This window comes from Sebastes fasciatus, chromosome 24 (assembly GCF_043250625.1).
Source record: "Sebastes fasciatus isolate fSebFas1 chromosome 24, fSebFas1.pri, whole genome shotgun sequence".
In the NCBI taxonomy this organism is placed as follows: Eukaryota; Metazoa; Chordata; class Actinopteri; order Perciformes; family Sebastidae; genus Sebastes; species Sebastes fasciatus.
In genome coordinates, this window is record NC_133818.1 from 9,433,803 (window position 1) to 9,452,256 (window position 18,454).

Genomic DNA, 18,454 nt, shown 5'->3' on the forward strand with positions numbered 1-18,454 from the left:
GAAGTCATAAAAAATGGATTTCATTTCGAAGGAAATCACTGCATCATGACAACTTTTCAAAAAATGAAAATATCACGGCCTGAGTTTCAGGCTGCGCCGTTGGCCCCTTCGTTCCTCGGCCTTGACTCATCTCCCTCCTGGGACCGCCGTGCTGGAATGACATTCCCCTTCCAATAGGACGGCAGAGTCAGTCCTTATCTTATGTCACAGCTCATCTCTTCAATAAATACTGCACGTCCTTTTCTCACTGCTGAATCGCACCCTTTTTCACCTTTCTACCTGATCATATTCCCATCTTCTTTACGGACCACAAGATGTTTATCTCTCTGCTTCTTATACTTTCGTGTAGCACTCTTCTATAGAGTTGTTCCGATACCAATACCAGTATCGTAAATGCGTCCAATACTGTCTAAAATTCAGTATCAACGAGTACGCCAGTCTATGCACCGATACCATAATTTATGAATCCAGAAAAAAGTCAACTTGTTTAACCGGAAATCAATTCTTCTTCGCCGCTCCAAAACTGTAGCCTTCACTGTGCCATTGGCAACTACTGTTTTAGAGCAGCGAAGAAGGACTGATTACAGGTAGAATTGCTGCCTTCAAATGAAACTCGTGAGCTTGTGTTTACAACATGGGAAGTTGTGTACACAATGGCGTTCAAGATGTTAAGTCGTGACAACACCGCTGCAACAGCAACATTAACGTTACTGTCAGCGTCTAGAAGCCACAGAGGCTAACAATTTAGCAAGCTAGCAAGTAGGTAACATAATGCAGGAAATGCATAATGACAGAGGAAAAAGATGAGGCCATTGGAAATATCAACATTTCCCTCAGACATATTATATAATTACAAAGAATTTCAATATACAACTAGAATGACAATATATTAACTTATTATGTACCGAAAAATGTTAGTATTGGATTGGTACTTGGTATTGGCCACAAGTTCATGTATCGGGAAGGAAAAAATAGTATCAAAACATTTCTACTTTTCTATAGACCAATCACAACCATTTTCATCTTTATTTACGTGATAAAAATCTGATGGTTCAATCAGGGAAGTGTCAGAAATACTGGTATCAGTCGAGCAGAGAGTCCTGTTCCCAAAACTGGAGCATCATTTGTCTTTTGGAGAGACACTACTTTGTTCCCTGTCCAGATGACAAACAAGTACAGATCCTGTGTTTGCCTCAGGGTTGGAGCTGCGCCCCACAGTAATAAAGCTGTAATTATTTATTTAGTAAGAGTGAAAACAAGAGTTTCTATCTGCGGCTGCTGTGAGAAATATTGCGCTGGAAATATGTGAAAGTACATTAAGTTGCCAACAAGCACATACATCCACACTGTTATCAAGGTCCTTGTCTTTCTCGCTCCAGATCAGGCTGAACTGTAGGGAGAATACAGAATAGTGAACAGAGAATATGTCTTTTTCTGTTTGCTTCACAGCATCAGTGACTTTGAGTAGCTGCTAACATTTATGAAGACTGCTGTAGTACCATACATTTCACCTAATGTACACAAATCTATATGCTTAGTGAAGAAGGAGGAAAGTAGTTAACGTCAACAGGGCCGGGGTTACGTTGAGTTTCATTATGATGCCTACAAGCTCTATTCAGTAAAAATGAGGCGAAGGTAAATTATAACGTTAACACGATGTGTTCAAATGTAATCCTGTAAAATTTTGTTTTTGGGGAGAACATTAGCTGTTAAGTGTTTATTGTTTTGTTTTTTGATGATATCGATTTGGTATCGAGAATCATGGAATTTCACAGGTATTGGTATCGACTACTAAATTTCTGTTCTGCTCTCAGTTAGATAGCTTTCGTAGACAGAAGATGTGGCAATGGTATTTTATTTATCACAATAAATACACATTGTTATAGGCAGGCTTTTGACACTCTAGACCGCAGACGGCAGAGTATAAAGCTCTATTTCCTTTAAATACTGCATGTTTTTTTATTACCTTACAAGTGCAGCTGATAGAATCTGCCGGCGGTGCTTGTCATTGTAGCCTGTGAAATCAGCCGTCTGCGGATAAACTGTGTTCACGGCGCAGAGCCTACTGCCGTGTTCATCGCCTGTGAATGTGATTACAGCTATTGATCGATAGACAATGACACGATGCTGGTGGATGTCACCTGAGGAGAGTGTGTGTGTGTACGTGTGTGGGTGTATGTTGGTGTGCCGGTCCATATGCTGGCGTCCGCGCGTGTACATACATACTGTACGCCTGCCCGTGTGCGTACGTGCATGTTATACCCAGTGCATGTGGTAATGTGAGATCAGACGTAGGCTGTTAGCCGGAGCCTTACATCTGCTGTCAGCCACTCGCTCTAACTCTGTTAAGGACATTATTGATTGCTCATTATTACCCCGTTCCCTGAAAGATGAGCGTCCCCTATGATCACATTAAATCTCTCCTCTGTCCAATTCTCCTGAGATGCCTTCTGCTCATCGGTGCCCATCAAATTTCTCCTCCGAGATCTGATATCAAGCAGCCTGACGTTTTTTATTGCCTCTGGTTCTCTTTTGCGTCTTGTTTGATTTACTCCAAATATCTTTTTTTTCTCTCTCTTGTTTTTTGGGCTAATTGATGTCTTTTAGTCTGTGTAATGGAAATCAGCAGAACACGGATTTGAATTTATGATTTGTTTTCTTTTTATTAGCGCTTCAGGTTTTCGTGTTAACTTTGTGATCCGTGTTTATTGACTTGATAGCAAACAAGAGGAGCTGACAAGGGAGTCATAATGTGTACTTTATTTGTCAGATTGGGGCTATTTTAGCTGTGTTCCACTTTATTTAAAAGGCATTATTTTGAAAGGTTTGTCTTCAATCATGTCAAACTTACAGTCCCATTCAAATCCAACAAATTTGCCTTTGAATTTGCTTACAAATTCAAATGCCCCCCTGCCTCCACTTTAAAATTGCCCTTTCTCGTACTTCGCGTTGTCATTTTCGCTGACGATAAGCAGTTGTTGAAGGTGTCACGCGTCCGCCAGCCCCTGTAAAGTTTGGGACCGTTGAAATCCAGCCCTCAGCGAGAAGCCATCTCATCGGCCCCCGCCGTCCCCATGAATAATGCAGGGCTATCGACTGTGTCAGTTGAGCGCGAGGAGACGCGGCGGCGGCCAGCTTGATATTCAGCTGCTGAAGCTGACTGGATGCCCTCACTTTGAGACAAACTGCTGGCAGACTGCTCTGACTCGAGCAGACAGGACCTGCATCTGCTCACATGAGATGTTGTGTTGGTGTCCCAAAGAAGCTGTTGGAGTAGGAGAAGCACATATGTGTTCATAAATCTGTATACACGCATTCACCAATATTTGTATTGTATACCACATCAGATCCTCAATCTTATGTTGTGTTCATGCGTCCTCTACAGCCTGCAGAGCGCTCTAGTGAGAATCTCCTGCCCCCGTCGACACGACCAGTTCAGTCTCAATGCCACCGATCGATGTGCGTATTGATCCGCTGTTTGACTGTTTAGACAACCTGTGTGAATTCCAGCATAATGCGAGCCACAGTGGATTTAAAGACGCACGCGCGGCGGCGGCCTCCACGCGCACGCGCCGCTTGTCATACCTGAGCGCTCGTTCCGTCTAACACCCGGAGCTGCAGATACGCAAGCGCGCATGTGGGTTCAGACGGAGAATAAGCAGCTGTAGGACGAGCTCTGACAGCCTGATGAGTCAGTGTGGGCCGGAGCTCGTCGCAGCTATCGGCGGAGTTTGGATCCAACTGTATCACCTTAAGGGACGTGTCCGATCCCCTCTCACCTATCCTGTCAGTCACCGCTACGTCCTGTATATTCTTGCTGTCACACAAAGCCAAAGGTGTGACATTAAGATAAATGACTCCAAAGTTTTTTCCCCAAGTTTTATTGTAAGCAGAGAAGTGGACAAAGTATTGTGTAATTCCATCCATTATCTACTTATCCTTCAGCGTCATGGGGGGGGGGGGCTGGAGACACCCTGGACAGGTCGCCAGACTATCACAGGGCTGACACATAGATACAGACAACCATTCACGCTCTCATTCACACCTACGGGCAATTTTGAGTCAACAGTTAACCTAACCTGCATGTATTCGGACTGTGGGAGGAAACCTGAGCACCCGGAGAAAACCCACGCTAATACAGGGAGAAAAGGCAAACATTTTATTGTGTAATTAAATGTATTTTTGGTGTCGTTTTGGGTTTGAATCCGGGTTGGGGCCCTTCTGTGTGGGTTGTTTGCATGTTCTCCCCGTGTTAGCGTGGGTTTTCTCCGGGTGCTCCGGTTTCCCCCCACAGACCAAAAACATGCAGGTTAGGTTAAATGATGATCCTAAATTGTGAATGTGAGCGTGAATGGTTGTCTGTCTCTATGTGTCAGCCCTGTGATAGGCTGGCGACCTGTCCATGGTGTACTATGCCTTCGACCAATGTCAGCTGTGATCGACCCTGAATAGGATAAGCGATTACAGAAAAAGGATGGATATATATATATATATATATATAAAACCATCCCCGCTCTCGTGATTTCTGTCTGACTCACAGTTCTCCTCTTATTTTGGGACGTTGCACGAGTTGGCAGATCTCACCAGAACCTATATGAAGTGTGCAGGATTTGACACTTCCAAAACATGCACCGCGAAGGATCCTGCGAGTTCACAGGCTGGGGGTAGAGGTTATCCCAGCCAGGGCCTCTTCAGTAATCCACACACCCACCGCAGGCGCGCACGCACACATGCGCACACACCGTCCGTACGTGCGCCACTCGCGGCGGGCGTTAATCTCCACCAACTGCTGTTGAACTCTAATCTTGCTTGCTTGCCAAGTGTTTCGCACACTGCAAAAACCCACTTTAACGAGTTAACCACTTTAAAAATCTTGCATTTATTTATGAAACCCTGGTGATGAAATGTCATTTATATTCTTACTTTATTTTCTTTATTATTATTTTATGAATTTTCTTAGCTCTTTATAACAACTTATTCTGAAGAAAAATAAAGGATATTTTTTTTAATCTGGAAATAATCATTTTGTTAGAATTGACAGTTTTTGCAGTGTAGTTAGTATTTGGCACCGACTTTGCCTGCTGTTGTCAGAAGTAGCAAACTATGGAGCCGTGGTCCAGTCTACTGTCTGACTGAGTGCACCCCCCCACCTCTCCAAACCACCCACACACACACACACACTGAGACACACACAGCCCGGTGCAGACAGACATAAATGCATCCACAGATGGTGACACTCCGGCAGTCACTCCTGGGCTGTCTGTCTACGTGCCAGCGATGATAACACACACACACACACACAGACAGACATATGCGCACACATACACACACAGCCTGGCGGCAACAAACACGGCGATGCATCATTGAGCATCGGCTGGTTTTTCTCTAACTGCTGAGGGGAAATCAGTGTGGTGTTAAGTAACCATTCATGTGGAGCCGAGACCACACACAAACAAACACACAGCACCTACACTTCTTAAAATACCTCGACAGAATAATATAATATACATGTATATCAGTGAATAATGTGAAAGTTCTCCCACAGACACGACTAGGGATGCACCGATACCGGATCAGATATCAGGCCGATACTGACTCAAATAGCTGGATCGCGTATCTGTGACAATGGGGCTGATCTATTCAATTCAATTCTATGTTTATACATTATATACTGGCATTTCAATTCCTTTTTAAGTTTTGACCAATTATTTACTAAAAAGATTCCTGTTAATTTTGAAGATTTTTTTTACCATGTTGCTATGATTTATAATTTATATAAATATACTGTTATGTGTAAGGCAACATCAGACTGACTTAAACATTGCTTTCTTAACTTTATAAAACTAAATGTAACAAATAAATAAATGGATATAAATTGTTATTTATTCATGGATAGCCTTTCCAGCTATTTGAGTCAGGATCGGCCCGATATCCGATCCGCTATCGGTGCATCCCTATCATAGTGTGTTATAAGCCTTTTGTTAAATATTTATATACCACTTAGGGGGGAGTTAAAGTAAAGTGGGAGCTAATATTTAATGTATTTCTTCATACAGCAGCCTCAACAGTTACCAATATGTGTTTTAAGCCTATACTATTACTAATTATGAATATTAATGATTTTAAAATATGTTAAAAATGACATTTAGAAATATTTATGCCATATTAAGTAGTAACTTAACTGCACTGTCAGCCTTTAGAAGGTTTCAGTGAACAGTGTGTAGTATATAAACATAGAATTGATTGAATAGATTGTCACCGATATCCCATCCAGCTATTTGAGTCAGTATCGGCCCAATATTTGAGCCCTACTTTTTCCACAAGTGGAATCATTGATATGTTAATACACTCCAGTATCACTATTTAATTCCCATGACAAATATCTCTTGTGCGCTTTCAAACTTGGATTGTGATATATTCATTTGTTGATACATTGTTAATGTTTCCACTCTGGACCGGAGTATAGCTGTGTAGGTAATCGCCCACTCTGGGGCTGCGGCGCCGCTGTTTGTGATGTGGCTCTTCCTGAGGATTGTATTTGAATAATGAGGGAGGCTGGAGCGTTCTCTTGTGCAGAGTGTCTCCACGCCGCCGCGGTAAATGACCTCTGAATAGTTGTTTTGGATTAGCCATCAAAGTCTTCTCTCGAAGTGGCCAATAGATAGGTACTTCCAGAAATGAGTCACTTGAAAATGATCATTGCCGCCGTTGCCGTATAAGATAATGGATAACCATTACACTCCATTTTCCCCAGCTCCTCACCCACACAACGCCTGCTCTTGAAATATGATGCATCCACTGTGCTTAGCGAGCACTTAATGTCCAAAAGCACCGTGTTTGTTGAGATTTACAACTGCGCCGGCAGGAGGGGGGTAGAAGAAAGAGTGTCGTCGGCGTATAATGTTGTTCACTCAATAATTATCTCATTTTATTTACGAAGACAGACAGCTTTGGACGAGGTTAGAGGCTTCCTCTCTATTATCTCCACCTGCCACCTCTCTACTGCACCACCCCCCTCCAGCGCCTGGCCCGAAATGACGTCCTTCATGTCGAGGACTTTCCAAAGTTTCCATCGAGGAGGAAGAGCGTCCTGCTTTTATGGAGAGAGTGTAGGGGAGAGGAGAAAAAAAACAAAGTTACAGCTTTCTCGCATTGGTAGCCGGATCGATGTCATTTCTAAAAGGATTAAGCCTCCTCTCAGAAATCTATTTTAATTACTGAACACACAGGTAAACAAAGTGGTGGTGGTTCACAGGTATGGATCCCGGCGTCAGAGGAGTATTGATAGTGGGTGGCCCATGTTAACCTCGAGGGCACACCTCAGGTAGGAGCACATCAGCGGCGGCGGCCTCCCGCCGGCTGTTTGGAAGGGAATGTAGATGTCGAGCTGCTCCGGCTGTCACCTGACAAACACTGCAGACGTGGACAGTGTAGCTTTAATTGACACCAGTGTAGGAGGATGTTAGTCTTACAACTTCTTTCACTTTACTCGTCTTTACAAAGTAAAAGTTAGTCTGTCAAGCGTTACTTTAGTGTCGGCAACTTCAGCCTGTGTTGCCATCGTCTGTCACTCACTCTGTTAAACTGCAATGTGAAGATGGTATCAGGGTTTATAAATTGCATTACATGATTTATTAAAAATTAACATTTGCGACTTATAAACCCTTAAAGTATGCCTTAGTATGCGTAACTAATTGTTTTATTGAGTTAATAAATTGTTCATCAATGCTTTTGTAGATCAGTAATATGAATTGATAACATATTAACTTAATAAAGCCATTAGTAACAACCTAGAACCCTTTAAAAAATAATGATTGAGGGTTTATAATTGCTTTATTAAGTTGATCAATTGTTTATTAATGTTAATAGATCATTAATAGGGATTAATCAGGATTTATTAACATGGTAAATACATTAGTAACTACTTGTAAAACCTTAATAAAGTATGCTTATTACGTTTTTACTAATGGCTTTGTTAAATCGATATGAACTAATACATGCTTAATTCACACAACATTTTATTCAAAGTATACCTTAATAATGATTTAGATGTTTTTATAATTACTTTATTAAGTTAATACATAGTTTATTTATGTTTATAGATCAGTAATACTAATAATAATACTAATGACTTTATTAAGTCAATATGAACATTAGTTAATACATGATTAATTAACTTTTTTAAATCCTTAATGAGACACATTTTATTCAGGGTTTATACATTGTTACTTGTGTCTTTATAACGTTAATACATTGTTTGATATTTATGGATTATTATGATACACATTTTTAACTTAATAAACCCATTAGTAAGAACTTATGAATATTTCATTAACTTTGCATTAGTAGGGGTACTAATAACTTTATTTAATCAATATGAACTAAATGAATGATTAATTCACTTAATATGCCAGTAGCAACATATTGACTTTGTATAAAGTATACCTTAGTAAGGGTTTATATGTTTATTTTCTAATGACTAGGTTAAATACATTTTTTGTTTAGTTAATTAAGTAACAAGTTATAGATTCTTAACAATACATATTTTGTTAAGGGTTAATAAGTCGTTACTCATGTCTTTATAAAGTTAATAAATTGTTTATTGATGTTTATAGATTAGTAAAAATAAATGTTAACTTCATAAAGCCATTTGTAACAACTGATAAACCTTTAAGTATGTTAATATTTATTGAATAGTACTATTAGTAGGGGTTTATAAGTTGTGACTGAAGTTGTTGCTTAATTAACCTAATCAATGTTTGTTAATAGTTTATGGATCATAAATAAGACTTATTGACTTGATAAATACACCTAAATGATGCCTTGCGTTGTAAAAGTTGTTACTAATTTACTTTATTAAGTTAATAAATTGTTTATTAATGTTGTATAGATAGTAATAAGCCATTAATAAAGAGCAATGTTTGGGTTGCACAGTTGTGAAAAATCTATTTGGCTGCAGTTTATCCTCTAGTGTGACTTCAACCTTAAATATGATTTACATCAAGCACATATCCGCAATAGTTTTCACACTTTCTTGGTTTTGAAACAAAACAGTAGCTACAACATGTCATTTTTATTAAGTTCACACTTCACTTGCCGCAAAACAGATGTGTCATTCAGCTTAAGACACGGATGTCTTTTCTCCCCACCGATGATATATACGTGATAGCGAGAGTCTTTACAGATGTTTTGTTCCCCAGATAATAATAATCTGTTTGCCTCAGCGGGCCTGATGTTTCTCTGCATGTTTGTGTGTCCTGTCTTCATTCTTGGCTGTGTGACCGCGCATGTGTGTGTGTGTCTGTGTGTGTGTGTGTGTGTGTGTGTGTGTCAGGGCTGCCTTTGAGGAAGGAACCCCGCGTCGAGCCGGGTGATTAGGCACGCTGCGCTAGTCACAGGAAATGGAGTAGCTGACGGACAGGCCGAGTGCATTATAGATGAATGCCATGCGTTAGCGGCTCCGAGCCCCCGCCGAATATCTCTCAATTTCCTCTCTGAATGACAAAAGAAGCCACGCACAATTTCCTTGATCCGGAGCATTTGTTTAACTGCGCCCTACCCATTTAACCCACCCATTCAATAGTCTGTCTAGTAAAAGGAAATTTAGACAGTGTCAATTTATACAGCTCTAAGGAAGATCTGATACTGGCTGGCAGGGGTGACGATGATACGGCTCTGGAATTTAGATTTACGGCGGTTAAGTCTGGCGAGCTAAATTTAGAGTCATCATTAAATATACCCTAATATTTTTTAACATTTACATACCAATATTTCTTATTACTTTTCCACAAAAGACATTTCAAAGTTTGATGGCGGGAGCAGCGGAAACTTATCACAAGGTCAAAGATCACAGATTACAATGAATATTTGATTTTTTTTAAAGATGCTGTCATTTGTCAAATATCCTTATATCGTAGCTCCGAGCTGTCATCTTTACAGCAATCTCTCCCCCCCCCTCCTTACTGTCTTTGAGTTAGTGACAGCTCATCTCTCCCGGTCACTGCTCGCCGTCTAGACTTTGAACTCGCTCTGTTTACTCCCTTATCTGTTGTTGTTGTTGTTGTTGTCGTCGTTGCTTTGCGACAGACTTAGTTGTTGTAATGGTAAGCTGTGGCTGAGCTCGAATTGCCGGCTTCAAAGATTCGGACTCGTCGGGTTCTTTTCAGTGTAGAAGTCTGGCTTGGAGAACAGTTTTGTCGTCTCACTGGGGATGGATGAGGAATTTAGTTCACATATTTGTCTTTTTTTTTACTCTAAACAAAATGTTAATAATTTTATCTTTAAATTTTTTTGTCCTGCAACTGTTGCTCCGAAGAGTAGTGATGCACCAATCTGACTTTTTCAGTCCTGATACCAATACCTGGGCTTTGGGTATCGCCAATACTGAGTGCCAAGCTGATACCAGTGTTTAATTAATAATTCCACTGTGTGGAAGTGACTGAGATCATTCTTTTATGTGTAAGACAACAACAGGCTTGACTTAAACATTGTTTTCTCAACTTTGTAAAGCAAAATGTAACAAATAAATACATAGATATACATTTATTGAATTGATATTTATTATCAAAATAATAAATCCTACTCCAGCAACTTGGTAAAAAAATCTTTAAAATTAGCAGGAATTATAGTTTTTGAGGGGGGGTCAAAACTTAAACAGGAATTTAAATTCCAGTACATAATGTATGTAGTATAAGCATATAATTGAATTTACTAGATTGGATATCTGGCCGATACTGACTCAAATAGCTGGATCGAGTTTCGTTGACAATGGGTCCGATCTACTCAATTCAATTCTGTTTATATACTCTGTACATTATATACTCAAATTTTACTTCCTGTTTTTCCAGTTTTAACCAATATGTTGCTGCATTAAAAAGGTTCAACACATAACAGAATGATCCCAATCACTACCAAACAGTGAGGCATATAGCTTATTAATTAAACACTGGTATCGGATCAGTACTTGGTATCGGCCGATACACAAAACCCAGGAATCGCTATCACTATCGGGACTGAAAAAGTCGGATCAGTGCATCCCTAGTTTTGATTGCGGTATGTGTGTGTGTGACACCAGCTCATGACTAATTTCATAATTAATTGCCTTTTGGAGGACCTAATCACATTATTTGACTCTCGACTGTAGGTTGTGTGCCAATACAGCGTAGCCCGTGGCTCAGTCACAGTGTGCTGGACTCATTAACAAGGTGGTCCGGAGGTTGTCGAACACGCACAAGGCCTGCGCGCATGAGAATACACACATGAAACAATAGCTACATACAAGGGGCTTTTTTTGGTGCGCACATGTGCAGCGATTTAGAGGTTAAAAGATGCCCTCTGTTGTATTTGATAAGGATTTGAATAACTGGTTGGATTTTGGATTTGATGAAGTTGTCGTGTAGCTTCACCGCAGCCGCAGACAGATTTTATACACAAAATATGTTTTTTGAAGGTCTTCAGTGTCTGTTTATGTCTGAACGACAAAGAAGGGCACACATTTGTACGTCTCGGGTTGTGTGTGGCGTCGACATGTGCGCCGGCATCTCTTTTTTCCACACATACACACACACACACACTGCTTAATTATGACGTTACCAAAATGGGCAGTTTGCTCTGACACCCCGCTTGCAGAATCACACAGCGGACAGACTTAAAAGAGCTCATTAGCTCTCTCTAAAGAGCTGTTTACTGCACATACACGCACGCACGGTAATAGGCAGCTCTGTTGATGCAGATGGACGCCGAGTGTAATGAGAATGATTAGGCTTCTCTATGTGGAGGCTGGAGGAGGAGGAAGAAGAAAAAAAAAAGCGCTGGCAGACTTCAGAAGGTGGAGAAGATTTCTGTTGGATGTTGTTTCAGCTGAGTGCACGATCTCTCTCCCTGCAACACACACTTGCTTATGTGTCCATCCTTTGCAAATTTCCCCCCAGGCCTTAAAACCCTTGAAAGATTGTGGAGAAAATCAAATAAGGGAGTATGCTGTAAGCCTGCAGCTCCATCGAGGTGCTTTAACCAGAACATAAAAAAGAATGAATGGAAAGAATTCAGCCACTCCAGGAAAATGTGGACGACTCTTAACTGTAATCCTGTAACACTGACGAAGGCTATTGCAGCCACTCATTTCTGTATGGAAGTTTGGGCCGAATTGGGCTGCACAGAATTGTTTTCATATTTTGAATAAGTAAAGGGCCTTGAAAGTTTTTGGAAATGAATGGTTGGCATTCAGAGTAGTTATTTTCTTTTATTAACATCCAGAGAAAAAACACTATGATGGATAATTGTGTTTTTGATCCATGTGTCAGTTTTCACTCGTTGACAATGAATTCAAGGACTTTTCAATGACTTTCAAAATGAGTAAAGGAGTGTTAGTGAACCAAGTTATCTTAAACATTTAGCGACTTAGCTTAACTCATTGCCCTTGGTTTACAGTCCATTATTCCAAAAACCCCAATAGGCCAAAAAATATCCCATTGGACTGAAAGCCAATTTCTCCGACAGCCTGTTGTTCTGAAAACAAACTTCTATTGTTCCAAAGATGTGAGTGACATCATTCTGCATAATAATTAGCCATGTGCTTCTGTTTGTTGCAAGGAGAGTGTGTATTTTCTGAACAATGGGCATTTTTTGGGGGGATAACGGGCTGTCGCACAAATTGGAAATTTTTTGGACTATTGGGGTTTTGGAATAATGGGCCGTCGTAACAAAAGGCAGCTAGCCCGGCTTTGTCCAAAGGTTAAAAAATACAAATGTTTTTACACTTCTTTCTTACGAATTAAAAAACGACATTTAACATGATAAAGAAAAAGGCCTTGAAAATGTTTTGGGAAATTAATGGGTGGCATTCAAAGTAGTTATTTTCTTTTATTAACATCCAGTTTTTCTCGTTGACAATGAATTCAAGGACTTTTCAATGACTTTCAAAACGAGTAAATGAGTGTTAGTGAGTCAGGCTACCGTAAACATTTTCCTAGCCGGCAAAGCCCAACCTGCACCACCACATTTAGTGACTTTGCTTTGCTCAGTACCGTTGGTTTACGGCCCATTATTCCGAAACCCCAATAGTCCAAAAATGTCCCATTGGACTGAAAGCCCATTTGTGGGACAGCCTGTTATCCTGAACACAAACTTCCATTGTTCCGAAGGCCCATTGCTCCGAAAACACGAACTCTCTGTGCAACAAACAGAAGCACGTGGCTAAATATTATGCAGAATGATGTCATTGAACCTTCCAGGTCGCAGTATTGTTTTTCCTATGGCGTAGACATGACCCGCCCTACTCTACCTCTGGTTGGCTTACCCTGATATTCTAACCCAAACCTAACTAATCTCACTCCTCCCGTCTAAACCTAACCAACCCAACCAACGAAGGCAACGAGTAATAAGAGGCGGAGTAGTAAAAAACAATCGGGAAGGTCCAATGACGTAATTCTGAACAATAATAAGCCATGTGCTCCTGTTTGTTGCACGGAGAGTGTGTATTTTCGGAACAATGGGCGTTTGTTTTTGGGATAACGGACAGTCGGACAAATTGGAATATTTTTTAATTTTTGGGGTTTTGGAATAATGGGCCGTCGTAACAAAGTTTGGGGATTTATTTTCTTTTATTAATATCCAAAGAAAAACACTCTGATGGACAATTGTGTTTTTGATCCACGTGTCAGTTTATCTCGTTGACAGTGAATTCAAGGACTTTTCAATGACTTTCAAAATGAGTAAAGGAGTGCCAGGGAGTCAGGCTACCTTAAAAAGTGTCCTAGCCGAAGCTGCCCATCCTGCACCACCACATTTAGTGACTTTGCTTTGCTCATTGCCCTTGGTTTACATCACATTGAATTAGAGGATACACACTGAATGATTCCAAAGTCAATCCCCCCTCCATCCCTTTCATATGTTTTGGAGAAGGACCAGCGAGTTCAAAGCGCTCAGTTCAAAGTATCTGTCCTCATTTGAATAACGTAGAGTAATCGCTATTACCTTATTTAAATAGTGCAAGTTATCATTTGGCCTTCATTTGCATTGCTGGGGTAATCACTGCGTCTCTGCATTAACCTCATTATAGAAGAGATGAAAGCCCTGATGGAGCCTGACACACTCTTTTATATATGTTATCTTTATTAATGATGGAATTAGAAAGATTCATGTTTCTTTAAATGGAGGACATATCGCAGTTTGATGGAGTGTCAAACTATGTGGAGAGAAGAGTGCGTGTGATTCACAAGGCTTGTTTTATATTGTTATACTGCTCCCTTCCCCCCCAATCTTCTTCCAGAGCTTGCGTCCTCTATTTCTGGTCATCCCCCTCTCCATTCTCCACCCTTTCTTCTTTCTTTGTCTCCATCCATTTCTTTGTATGCCTCCCTGCACTGAAAAGCTAAAGTTAAAAATGAAGCCTAAACAGGCCAATTCATCATGACGTGTGCAAACACACATCCATCTTAACACGTCATAATATTGTCACTTGTTTACAATGTGCAGTGCAGCTTTGTTTTGAGAGATGTGTGAAATCAACAGATTATTGTCTTGAAATAAAACTAAATTAAGTCTTTAGCCTCAAATTCTTGCCAGATTGCATTGATGAAAATCACTTCATTGCATTGATTGATTTCTTATTTGGAGATTGAAGGTCAAATTACTTTATTTTATTTTGTGAAATACCATACTACAATAGTAACACTCTGGACAATAGTTAGTGAAAATCTTTCACATAATTTTAACAAGCTTGTTTAAGAAAACACACTTTATTTTGAAAATTATGAATTAAAGTCATTATTGAATATTTACTTTGAATATGTATTTAATATTGTATTATATTATAATGTTTACTATTTATATTGAATTTGATAAATGAATGTGATTTAATGGTAGATACAACAAATTGATGTTTTCACGTTTTCAAGCTAGGCTAGTTACTTTTTACCAGGAATAGTTTCGCTGTTTTCGTTTTTCGTAATGACTGGTTTTAGCTTCTACCTCATTTATATGGGGGTAGCTAACTGAATTACCAAAATGTTGGTTCATCAAAATTAATTTTTTTAATTTTAAATTAGGCCTATAGCTAAGGCGGTGGCTGACTCACCAGGGTGCCATGCCTTTGTTCCGACGGACCATTATTCTGAAACCCTAAATAGTCCGAAAAATTACCCATTTGACTGAAAGCCCATTTGTCCGACAACCTGTTATCCCTAAACAAACTCCCATTGTTCCGAAAACGTGAGTGATGTCATTCTACATAATAATTAGCCATGTGCTTCTGTTTGTTGCACGGAGAGTTTGTCTTTTTGGACCGGTGGGTTTCCGGAAAAACGGCATTTGTTTTCGGGATAACGGGCTGTCGGATAAATGGGCTTTCAGTCCAATGGGATATTTATCGGACTTTTGGGGTTTTCAGAATAATGTGCCGTCGGAGCAATAGACAGTCCCGAAATGGCTAGCCTTTGTTTGTCTCAAGCTTAAAAAATATATTTTTTTTACACTTGTTTTTATACGGATTAAACAAACAACATATAACATCTTAGTTTGTGAGCTTTTGAGGTGCTGGAAGGTGTATTTTATTTTGTAGGAAGACAGGCTAGCTGTTTCCCCTGCTTACAGTCTTCATGCTAAACTAAGCCAACGGTCTCCTGGCTCCTATTCCCTAAAGGTTACCCCTCAACAGCTAACTTTAACATGATATCTTGCTTTAGCTGTCCAATAAAATGTGTCACAAAGAGCATCAAAGTGCAATGTGAGGTTGTAGAGTCCAGAAAATACCAAGTCAGGCAGTAACTGCAATATAAAGCCAGAATACAACGTCTTTACAGAGCAAAGGCCAAGGTGAAGACGACTTGACGACATTGTTAGGATACTTTGATCACCAGCGGTGGTCAATAGAATTAGATCACTGTGTAGAAGATTACTTAAATGACACATGAAGGTGGATGTTTCTGCAGCAGAATCAAGAGACACATGGTAGGTTGACCCTGCGTCAATGAGGCAACTAGCAGACCTGTGTGTCTGCATACCTCCCAGACTAGAGACGGTGAAAAGTGCATTTAAGGCTGATGTCTGAAGACATGGCTGAATCTGGCTTAAAGCCTTTTTGCCACGGCTCTCCTGCTCTCTCCTCGGCTATATATTATCTATTAATGAGCTAATGTAGCAATAATAGAGACTTCATGAGCACTGCCAAACCAGCATTTTGCTTCTGGCGACAGATCAAACGTGTAGCTTGTGTTACAACCCGGCTCAAAAGCTGCAGCAAAAACGTGAGAACAGAAGAGTTTTAAAATAGTAAAAAGGCATTTATTTAACAAACTAACAATAAATAAATGTGGAAAGTCAGTAATCAGTAACGCAGGCATGTGTGGGTGTGTGAAAATGTCTGCAGCAAACAAAAACCAAAACAGCTGTGCCAGCCAAGGAAGAGAGAGCCCTCTGTGGGAAGGGAGGGAGCTTTTATATCCCCACCACACCGAGCCCAGGTGTGGCTCATCGGCCTGACGACCCTCCACCCGGCAAAAACAAAGAGGAACCGGCAAAAAGGACACCGGGACGCCTAGTGGAGTGGAGGGGTCGTCACACTTGAGAATACAATCCTGACTTTGAAAGCTCTTAAACATTGTTTGATTTACTCTGCTGCCGTGAGACACAAGTTCAATAATGATATTATTTATTTAGGATTTCGGATTTTGTTGGGATTACATGGTATTAGGGATAACAGAATAAATAATAGTTATTAAATAGGATTGCAATATTGCCGAAATGACAAACTACATCCTTTAACGGATTGGATATCGGGCCAATACTGACTCAAATAGCTGGATCGGATATCGGTGACAATGGGCCGATCTATTCAATTCAATTTTATGTTTGTATACAATATACATTATGTACTTGAATTTGTATGTTTTGACCAATTTGTTGCTGCATTAAACAGGTTTACAATTCAATTGTAATAACTGTTAATTTTGATGATTTTTTACCAATTTGCTGGTGTATTGGACACATTTTCCGATACTAGTACCGGTATCAGAACAACTCTAATTATGGCAATATCACCCAGACATTATGTGAAACTTGTATTTGGCCTAAAGCCAAATTTTCTCTTATTTAGTCCAGTATTCCTGACTTGTAATTTTCTCCTTGAAACACTGCCCTTTTATAGCGCCGCTTCCACTTAATATATTCTCAATATTAAAGGAGCCTCCCAGCTAATACAAAACTTTCCCCCCGCTCGGCTCTTTGTCTGAGGCGTCCCCTGCTCTGTATACTGGGAGGGTGACAGGCTTGCCAGCCCCTGCTAGACTCCCCTCGGCTAAAATGTTGTAAATTAACACAATTAGCAGATCGCCATTCTGCTAATTAGCCAGTGGCGTCTGCCGAGAGATGGCTAGAGCGGAGAATCAGAGAGGAAATAGGAGTCTGGGGATTCCCCCCTCCCTCTCGGTGTTGTTACCAAACAAACACAGGGCCTCGGAAAAAGAGAGCAAGAGAGTGCGAACGTGTATGTGCTTGCTTTTTTTTTCTGTGTGTGTCCGTATTTGCAGTAGCATAAATGGATGGGAGGAAGGGAAGATTTGCTCCTCCATGAATGGATTTTATTGTGCATGTCTGCTTTACTCACACAAGCACAAAAACCACACACATAAACCAATTCCGAAGCCGCCGTTGCTCACCAGACCCCCGACTGTGGATCTCTACATGCAACCGCAGCCAGTCAATAAGTCGGAGGAAGCCGCCTAAATGACACCGATATTATCCTTTATTTGTGTGCACTAAGTCAAATCAAACGGGGGTTCAATCTGCCGTGCGGCTGCTGTGATTACGCCCCGTCCAGCCTTTGATAGCGCCACGGCTTTGATAGTGAGACAACGATGGAGTCGCTGTGTGACTGTCAGTGTTTGCAGATGGCATTGGCTGGGATTAAAGGAAACAGTGGCTCTCCAGCCTCCTGAGGCAATAAAGGGGAGAGCCAGGTGAGTGTGTCTGAGATGAGATGGAGCACGGAAAAGGAGGGAGGGGAGGAGGGCGAAGCGAAGCACAGAGGGAGTAAATAAGAGGAGGGGTGGCCGCGGAGAAAGGGAATGAAAAGATATATATCGAAATCAGAATAAAAGGAGGTAAAGAGACGGATCTAGTGGGAGGGGAGGTGGAAAATGGACGACAAAAAAAAGAAGGCGGCGGGGAGGCATGAAGAAGAGAGGCAGACGGAAAGGTAAAGAGAGCGCCGGAGAGAGAGGAGGTCAAGGTGGAGCTGTGCAGACAGGAACTAAGCTTGAGACACAATGTGTTGTAATTCATTGCTCGCTACAGCTCCTGTGTGCGTGCCTGTGTTTGTCCGTCTGGGTCAGTGGATGTGAGCGTGTGCACGCCAGCACGCCTCAGTGCAGGCATAGATAGTTTTTTTTTAAACGCCCGTGTGTGTGTGTGTGTGTGTGTGTGTGTGTGTGTGTGTGTGTGTGTTTGAGCATGTGTG

General features: G+C 40.8%; 1 protein-coding gene across 2 annotated transcripts in view; it reads left to right on the forward strand.

Moving 5' to 3' along the window:
* The window catches only part of LOC141763185 (fidgetin-like), a 41,771-nt gene that overhangs the window by 16,126 nt on the left and 7,191 nt on the right, over positions 1–18,454 (forward strand). The gene's annotated exons all lie outside the window — the stretch shown is intronic.